We start from the raw sequence: 10270 nt of genomic DNA, 5'->3' as shown, positions 1-10270 counted from the left end.
AAACTAAACACAATAGGATTTTAATCCTGCCAACCTGACGGAAATCAGGCAGGCAGTTAAAATTGCCCTTGGTACTCACCTGCCGCATTCCGCTTCCCTCGCAAGCTACGATTTTAACCTGCTCTGTGAGCAGGAAAGATGGACACCCGCTGGAAACCTGTTGGGTCCTTCTTCAAATATGCAGATCGGGTTCTGATGACATCATCAGGGCCTGACTACTATTTTAACCATGGACCTAAGCGAGGCATCAGTTGTTGCTTTCCTGCCAGGTCAACCAATGGGAAGAGGTATTTTTTTTAACTTTTTTTGATTTTCCTTGGGCCAGGAGGAGCAGGAGTGCTTCCCTAGGCCCCACAAGGAAAGTTTAGGCCTCCTCTGCCCCAGGCTCTCCCACGATAGAGAGGCCCTCCAGAAAACCCTCCCCTGACTTACCTGAATGTTGGGGACCGTTCCTTCAGTTCCCGGCAGTGGCCTCCTGCCGTCCAACGTTGTACTGCCACCTGCCGGTCAGCTGCCATTTATCACCAGTTTAGACCGGGGACGTGACTGGGGTCTGGCAAATGAGGTCAGGAGTTAATATCGCTCTGGCCTTACGCTGACTACGTTGGGGAGTTTGCTGCATGCTATGGCCCCTGCCCACCCGATTCCTGCCGCGAGTTAAAATCGGGACTAATATTCCAAATGAGGTCTGACCAGTGCTTTGTACAACTACAGTAGAATTTCCTTGTGTTTATATTCTACTCCTCTTGCGATGGACCCCAGCATCCTATTAGCCTGTTTGAACCTGATGGTACCTTTTGTTGAGTTATGTATCTGCCTCCCTTTGTTCTTCCACTGAAGTGTTACAAATTATGGGTCTGCATTACTCCCAGGTTCAGTGTGAAACAAGGCCAATTTTGAACCAGTAAATTAGTTTATTGTACATGCAGTTTATGAATGAACAGAATACAGTTTCAGTAAAATTTAGTGTCTTTCGTATTGTTCCTCATGACATGGAAAATAATAAAGTACTCCCCTATATCCCTGTTAACAGGCTAAACTCATTTTACAGGCTAGCAATCGTTGAAATGAGCTGACACTAAGCTTTCACATCTCAGCCAGAAGACACTCCACTTCCCTCTGGCTGATTCAAAAGCAAGACCTCTGCCTCTCTGACTTTTCTAAATTTGGTAACCCCCTGCAGATTGTGTCTTTTCTCAATGGTATTGTGAGTATGTACAACTCCGTTAACTACTTAACCTGGTACCCCAGCAATGGACCAAATCAACATTCCAGATAACTTGTGTGTTTCTGGCTGTTAATCCAAACTGAACCAAATTTAACTTCATAGCTACATCATAATGTAAGTTAAACCATCTAGGCCATATAAATTAAAATCTCAAAATGTGTCAAAATTCCCCCCCTCCAGGAGAGCTCTTACATACGAGATCAGTGGCTTGCTTATGAAAGCCAAGCACCCCACGATGTGCCACAGCTGCCAATCCTCTCGGATTCCACCGACTGCATTTTGTGCCTCTGATATCTTACTCCAACTGTGGTTGTATCTATTGTGCGATAGGGTCTGCCACTGCCACCTAGTTGACACTAAATTGCCTGTCCAGCCCCTGCAGTCGAACCATGGTGCACCACTCGGCTTTCTCCCAAAACTGTAACTAGTTACTGCTCATGGGTTTTGCCATGAGCTGTCATCACTAATTTTCCTATCACCAAACTAAAGCAGCAGCACCTAAAGAGCTTTTCCCCTAGCTGGGTGGTTTATCACAAAACCTCCCATGCCTTTCCCTTCAGTAGATAAGACATAAAGCTATCTCCTTCCTGAATGAGGCATCGTGCAGAACCATCATATTGGAAATCCATTTGCGGCTGGGAATACACTCCACAGATAAAATCCCCTTTTAAATTCAGACTTTGAAGTATGATATGAGGTTTTTGCTGCCTTTCCCCAAACCCTTAGGCGTGGATGCCTGGTTGCACCACCCAGTCCCCTTATTGCCTCTCTGCATCACTGCCTCCACTGCTCGGAGCCACCTGACAAGTCATTTGCCTGCTTGGATTGCATTCTTGGCTCAGTTTAGGTGAGAGAAGCCCTGAACCTTCTGCCATTCTGACGACGACTTATGCAACCAAAAACACTCAGGTACGAAAGCCCGCTCTTCTTTGTAATGATCTGCCCTCCTACTTCTTAAACTATTTAGCCCTGAAAATCCATGATGGGATGCATCTTGGCATAAGTGCCCCCTCTGAATGTCCGTTACTGACCCTCGTGGACTTTCCAGGGCTGGGGGAAGTTCCCTGATTTGTGTGCCAAGGGCGAGCACCACATCATGGCAAATTTGTGATGTCGACAGATTGGGATATTTTCTTAATGGTGAGAGACTAGAAGCTGTGGAGGCACAAAGGGATTTGGGTGTCCGTGTACACAAATCCATAAAAGCTAATACGCAGGTACAAAAAGTAATCAAAAAGACTAACATTCCATTAGCCTTTTTGATTTTTTTTGTACCTGACCACTACATTTTAGTGATGTGTGTACATGGACCCCTAAATCTCTTTGGACTGCCTCTATTCCTAGCTTTTCACCATTTGAAAAATAATCGGATCTATTCTTTTTTGTCTAAAAAGGATGATCTCATATTTACCTGCGTTGAAATCCATCATTGGTTTTGCCAACTAACTTAATCTAACAATGTCTCCTTGTAATTTTATGCTCCCATCTACACTACTTACTATGCCACCTATCTTTGTGTCATAGGCAAACTTGTATATATGGCTCTTTATTGTGTTATCTAAGTCATTAATAAATATAGTTGAGGCCCCATGTAGCAAAGGCAGGTAAATGGAGTTGAGGTAAAGATCAGCCATGATCTAATGGAATGACGGAACAGGCTCGAGGGGGCGAATGGCCTACTCCTGTTCGTATGGTATAAAGCTACGAGCTGTACTAGCTGAAGGAGATCTTTGAGGTGTCTCAATATTCTGTGAGATAGCTTCTAAAGACTTGGCAAGTAGTTGATGGAATGCATACTCCACATGGCTGATTAAGGGGTATTCAGGTTCAGTTAAGAATCACTAAAACTTGTTTCAGACAGTTTCTTGGATATCTGCTGAAACCACTGGTAAAACTGCCACCTGGAATAACATTTGCTCCTGAAGTTTGGACTAAACAGCCTTGCATGATGTACACTGTGGCAGAGCGAGCCATCACCTTAAGTTTCTGCTGCCCTGTAAGGACTTCCCTCATCCTAATGAGTATTTGATTCAATCTCCAGTGGTATGTGGAAGAAGCAGAGAATGAAGAAGAAAGATAATTCCTCACTTCGTAGGTTCTTCATTCTTCAGATTGAAGTTATCTTCTCATACTTCTCTCCTACCCATCCATCCCCTCAAGCTTTTGTAAAGGGTGAGTGCAATACATTCTTCCTTTGAGTACCTTTTTGGTCAAAATGAACTGCTGTCTTACATAGAGCACATTAGCAGAAAGATCACATACATAGCATCCCACAAAGTCTGAACACCAAATGTCTTTAAGGAATATATCACTTTTTAGTGATTTCCCTTAAGCACCCAGTGTTGCCTTCTCCTTGAAGGATAAAGGTGACGCGACAAGGTAAGTAATCTTCCATTTCAAATTTCGCCCCTCCTCTCTTGAAGGTAGTGGGGGTTAAATTGGCTAACCCCCGAAAATGGGCGCTGGGATCATGGTGCACGATTACCCCGCACCCGTTGGTTGAAATTCTTGCTGCCTGGTATCTTCATGATTTTTTTTTTATTCGTTCATGGGATGTGGGCATCGCTGGTGAGGCCAGCATTTATTGCCCATCCCTAATTGCCATAAAAGGTGGTGGTGAGCCGCCTTCTTGAACCACTGCAGTCCGTGTGGTGAAGGTTCTCCCACAGTGCTATTAGGAGGGGAGTTCCAGGATTTTGACCCAGCGACGATGAAGGAACGGCGATATACTTGCAAGTCGGGATGGTGTGTGACTTGGAGGGGAATGTGCAGGTGGTGGTGTTCCCATGTGCCTGCTGCCCTTGTCCTTCTTGGTGGTAGAGGTCACGGGTTTGAGAGGTGCTGTCGAAGAAGCCTTGGTGAGTTGCTGCAGTGCATCCTGTGGATGGTACACACTGCAGCCACAGTGCGCCAGTGGTGAAGGGAGTGAATGTTTAGGGTGGTGGATGGGGTGCCAATCAAGGGGGCTGCTTTGTCCTGGATGGTGTCAAGCTTCTTGAGTGTTGTTGGAGCCGCACTCATCCAGGCAAATGGAGAGTATTCCATCACACTCCTGACTTGTGCCTTGTAGATGGTGGAAAAGCTTTGGAGAGTCAGGAGGTGAGTCACTCACCACAGAATACCCAGCCTCTGACCTGCTCTTGTAGCCACAGTATTTATGTGGCTGGTCCAGTTAAGTTTCTGGTCAATGGTGACCCCCCCAGGATGTTGATGGTGGGGGATTCGGCGATGGTAATGCCATTGAATGTCAAAGGAAGGTGGTTAGACTCTCTTGTTTGAGATGGTCATTCCCCGGCGCGAATGTTACTTGCCACTTATGAGCCCAAGCCTGGATGTTGTCCAGGTCTTGCTGCATGCGGGCAAGGATTGCTTCATTTTCTGAGGGGTTGCGAATGGAAGTGAACACTGTGCAATCATCAGCGAACATCCCCATTTCTGACCTTATGATGGAGGGAAGGTCAGTGATGAAGCAGCTGAAGATGGTTGGGCCTCGGACACTGCCTTGAGGAACTCCTGCAGCAGTGTCCTGGGGCTGAGATGATTGGTCTCCAACAACCACTACCATCTTCCTTTGTGCTAGGTATGACTCCAGCCACTGGAGAGTTTTCCCCCTGATTCCCATTGACTTCAATTTCACTAGGGCTCCTTGGTGCCACACTTGGTCAAATGCTGCCTTGATGTCAAGGGCAGTCACTCTCACCTCACCTCTGGAATTCAGCTCTTTTGTCCATGTTTGGACCAAGGCTGTAATGAGGTCTGGAGCCGAGTGGTCCTGGCAGAACCCAAACTGAGCATTGGTGAGCAGGTTATTGGTGAGTAAGTGCCACTTGATAGCACTGTTGATGACACCTTCCATCACTTTGCTGATGATTGAGAGCAGACTGATGGGGCGGTAATTGGCCGGATTGGATTTGTCCTTTTTGTGGACAGGACATACCCGGGCAATTTTCCACATTGACTGGTAGATGCCAGTGTTGTAGCTGTACTGGAACAGTTTGGCTAGAGGCGCAGCTAGTTCTGGAGCACAAGCCTTCAGCACTACAGCCGGGATGTTGTCAGGGCCCATAGCCTTTGCTGTATCCAGTGCACTCAACCATTTCTTGATATTGACGATCCGGATTCTTTCCCCTCAGTCTGGTTCAGTAAAAACTGAAGTCGAATACATTTTAAAGTTCAACACAACTTTAATAGCAGGGCTCTTAGTCTGCAGCATTGATTTGGACTCCTGATAGAGTCCCTCTATGCTGGCAGAGCAAGAACAAGAAACATACAGAAATCCACACGTTTTTATACAAATCAATAGGGTTGGAACATACTTAACGAGGGTCAACACCAATCATAAGCCGGGCATAGGTTGCCATGCGAGGTTACATTATTTCCGGCCAATCATAAATCGTCCATGTGCTGATCATGTTGCTGTTAGACATCAAAGGGAATACTTCCTCACCTTCCAACTTGGAATGTTCTTCCCTGTTCCTTCTGTTCCTTATCTCCCAACCTGGAATGTCTTTCAACTTTGGCTAAGCTCGTTACCTATATTGATCTGCCATAAACATGGAGACATTCAGACCAGTCCTTGAATCACATCAAAGACTCTGCATTGCTAAGACCATGCAAACCTGCTGACTACGCAAACATATGGCCCAGCAGGAGGCCAGGCCACCTGTACCAATCTCAGTTACTAACTAATTAACCCTTTCTAACCATTTTGCATTCTGCTTCTTTGCCACATAGGCATTTTAATATTTTACCGAAAACTGACCACGTAGGGATTCTCAATATCACATGGAATGAATCGAATTGGCTGAAGACTGGCTTCTGTGATGGTGGGGATATCGGGAGGAGGCCGAGATGGATCATCCACTCGGCACTTCTGGCTGAAGATGGTTGCAAACGCTTCAGCCTTGTCTTTTGCACTCATGTGCTGGACTCTGCCATCATTGAGGATGGGGATGTTTACAGAGCCTCCTCCTCCAGTTAGTTGTTTAATTGTCCAGCAACATTCACGACTGGATGTGGCAGGACTGCAGAGCTTTGATCTGATCCGTTGGTTGTGGAATCGCTTAGCTCTGTCTATAGCATGTTGCTTCCGCTGTTTAGCATGCATGTAGTCCTGAGTTGTAGCTTCACCAGGTTGGCACCTCATTTTTAGGTACGCCTGGTGTTGCTCCTGGCATACGCTTCTGCACTCCTCATTGAACCAGGGTTGATCCCCTGGCTTGTTGGTAATGGTAGAATGAGGAATATGCCGGGCCATGAGGTTACAGATTGTGCTGGAATACAATTCTGCTGCTATTGATGGCCCACAGCGCCTCATGGATGCCCAGTTTTGAGCTGCTAGATCTGTTCTGAATCTATCCCATTTAGCACGGTGATAGTGCCACACAACACGTTGGACGGTGTCCTCAATGCGAAGACAGGACTTCATCTCCACGAAGACTGTGCGGTGGTCACTCCTACTGTCATGGACAGATGCATCCGTTGACAGGTAGATTGGTGAGGACAAAGTCAAGTAAGTTTTATCCCTCGTGTTGGTTCGCTCACCACCTGCCCCAGGCCCAGTCTGGCAGCTATGTCCTTCAGGACTCGGCCAGCTCTGGTGTTACTGAGCCACTCGTGGTGATGGACACTGAAGTCCCCCACCCAGAGTACATTCTGTGCCCTCACTACCCTCAGTGCTTCCTCCAAGTGGTGCTCAACATGGAGGAGGACTGATTCATCAGCTGAGAGAGGACGGTAGGTGGTAATCAGCAGGAGGTTTCCTTGCCCATATTTGATCTGATGCCATGAGATTTCATGGGGTCCGGAGTCAATGTTGAGGACTCCCAGGGCCACTCCCTCCTGACTGTATATCACTGTACTGCCACCTCTGGTGGGACAGGACATACCCAGGGATGGTGATGAAGAGTCTGGGACGTTGGCTATGTCAGGCTGTTGCTTGAACTAGCCTGTGGGACAGCTCTCCCAATTTTGGTGAGGAGAACTTTGCAGGGTCGACTGGGCTTGGTTTGCCTTTGTCGTGTCCGGTGCCTAGTGGTCCGTCCGGTTTTATTCTTATTATGACGTTTATTTAGCAAGATTCTACAACTGAGTGGCTTGCTCGGCCATTTCAGAGGACAATTAAGAATCAGCCATATTGCTGTCGGTCTGGAGTCACATATAGGCCAGACCGGGTAAGGACGGCATGTTTCCTTCCCTAAAGAACATTAGCGAACCAGATGGGTTTTTACAACAATCGAGTAGTTTCATGGCCACCATTAACGATACTAGTTTTGTTTTAATTCCAGATTTTATTTAATTAATTGAATTTAAATTCCCTAGCTGCCGTGGCAGGATTTGAACTCATGACTCCGGATTATTAGTCTAGGCCTCTGGATTACTAGTCCAGTAACATTACCACTATGCCACCGTACCCTGTGCTGCTGAGTGGCTGCATGCACCAGCAGGAGGCCTGGTACGGGGCGTGACCAGCACTACTTAAAGGCAGCCTGCACCTCTTAAAGGGGAGGTTCACTGGGACTGCAGGAAGTGCATCGGCAATTAAATCTGTGCTGGAAGATACTTAGTAATGGCAGGGCCTGCGAGAGAATGTGCACCAAGGTTCTCGGGCGACGCACTAGAGGCCTTGGTGCACGAGGTGGACGCACAGAGGGCTATACTGTATCTGCAGGGGAGCTGGAGGCCCTCCAGACACATGCTGTGGAGGCAGTGGTACTAGAAATAAATACCAGGAGCATTGCACCATGCACGTGGATACAGTGCAGGAAGAAGTTCAATGATCTGACACGAGTGGTCAAGGTGAGTGAATTCAACTGTCAACTACCAACTGCAACACTAGCATCATCCACTGCTCCACACACGACACCCCCATCACTTACCCGCTCGCCAACAAACACTTTCCATCTGTACGCAACGTGGTACATCGGATGCTGCATCTCACCCTCACATAGTACCACACTTGCAAGCCACACACCCACAACTCACAGGTCAGACACACTGGCAGCTATTCAACCATGACTATCATATCACCCAAACACCATACAGGACATTCACTGACACATTTTCCTTCTGTCTTGCAAGAGAAGGCATAACAGCAGGCAGCAGGAAAGACCTGTGGGAGGACAGGTGCGCCTACAAGTCCTAACCCCTATGGAGGAGACAGTGCTGGCGATAATTGGGCAGCCCATCACTGTGGTCGTGGCCACTGGTAGTGCTGGAAGTATCGATGATGAGGGTCACTGCATACCTAATCATCCTTCTCGCTTCTCACATCTCCCTCATCCCACAATCTTTTCTGACTTGCGTGCTGCAGGTGGTGTCAGCACGCAAGTCTTACTCTCTCCTCTCCCTGCTCCACAACTCAACCCATGTCCCTTTGTTATTGTAGATACCCAAGAAGATGAGGAGGAGGAGGAGGAGGAGGAAGAAGACAATGATGATGAAGCCACACCATCACTTGATCTTACACTCACAGCCACCAGCTCAGATACTGACACTATGCGTAGTGTAGAGGCTAGGATAGAGGAGGGATCTGCATGTGGTAATACACCGGGCACAAGTGTGCAGGAGCCGGGGCAGGGGGAATGGATACCGCAGCTGCTAGCTCACTGGAGGGTGAGGCTGCACACTAGTTCTGCTGCAGAGGAGTCAGATGATGACTTTGATGGCCCATGCTACAGAAGAAGGCTGATGGGCATACACAGCCAAATGCTTGGTACACTGGAAAGCCTACGCGCAATGTCACAGGGCATGGAGGCGTCCACCTCGAACTTGGCACAAGGCTTTGCGCAGAGCTTGGAGCCCATCGTTGCACGCATGGAACGGATGGTAACTTCCATCAGCACACCTGTGGAACCTACCGAGATGCAGCGTCAGATGACCGATGTCACAGCTTCCATTGCAGCACAGACATCCGCCATCCAAGCTCAGACTGCTGCTATCATAGCTCTGGGTTCCACTGTGGAATGCGGCTTTCAGGGCCTCACAGCACTCCAGAAATCTGTTCTCCAGCAGATCACCAGGATCGCTAAGGCACCACCCCGTGCGAGTGGCTGTGGCACCATAGCAGCCGAACGTACTGTCCTCTCTCAGGATGACAGCATTCCTGTTCCCAACTGTGCCACTCCTTGCTGTTGCCTGTCAGCCAACCAGGCCAGACTGCTGCAGCCCAGGCCAAGATGTGCAGTCTCCTCCCTGGCCCAAAGCTGCTCGAGGTTGTCCTCCACGGCCATCTGCATGCTCCTCAATTGAAGGTCACCAGCCACTAGGCATGTAACTCGTAGGAGCACTAGGAAAGGAAAAGGCACACGACTGACAGGCACTAAGGGAATGCACAAGGGTGAATAGTGTAATGTTGTTTGCATCATTTCATGTGTTAATTTATAATCATAGAAGTTTATAACATGGAAACAGGCCCTTCGGCCCAACATGTCCATGTCGCCCAGTTTATACCACTAAGCTAGTCCCAATTGCCTGCACTTGGCCCATATCCCTCTATACCCATCTTACCCATGTAACTGTCCACATGCTTTTTAAAAGACAAAATTGTACCCGCCTCTACTACTGCCTCTGGCAGTTCGTTCCAGACACTCACCACCCTTTGAAAAAATTGCCCCTCTGGACCCTTTTGTATCTCTCTCCTCTCACCTTAAATCTATGCCCCCTCGTTATAGACTCCCCTACCTTTGGGAAAAGATTTTGACTATCTACCTTATCTATGCCCCTCATTATTTTATAGACTTCTATAAGATCACCCCTAAACCTCCTACTCTCCAGGGAAAAAAGTCTCAGTCTATCCAAGCTCTCCCTATAAGTCAAACCATCAAGTCCCGGTAGCATCCTAGTAAATCTTTTCTGCACTCTTTCTAGTTTAATAATATCCTTTCTATAATAGGGTGACCAGAACTGTACACAGTATTCCAAGTGTGGCCTTACTAATGAATTGTACAACTTCAACAAGACATCCCAACTCCTGTATTCAATGTTCTGACCAATGAAACCAGGCATGCTGAATGCCTTCTTCACCACCCTATCCACCTGTGA

The sequence above is a fragment of the Heptranchias perlo genome, chromosome 12, assembly GCF_035084215.1.
Source record: "Heptranchias perlo isolate sHepPer1 chromosome 12, sHepPer1.hap1, whole genome shotgun sequence".
Classification (NCBI taxonomy): Eukaryota; Metazoa; Chordata; class Chondrichthyes; order Hexanchiformes; family Hexanchidae; genus Heptranchias; species Heptranchias perlo.
This window is presented reverse-complemented; position numbering follows the sequence as displayed.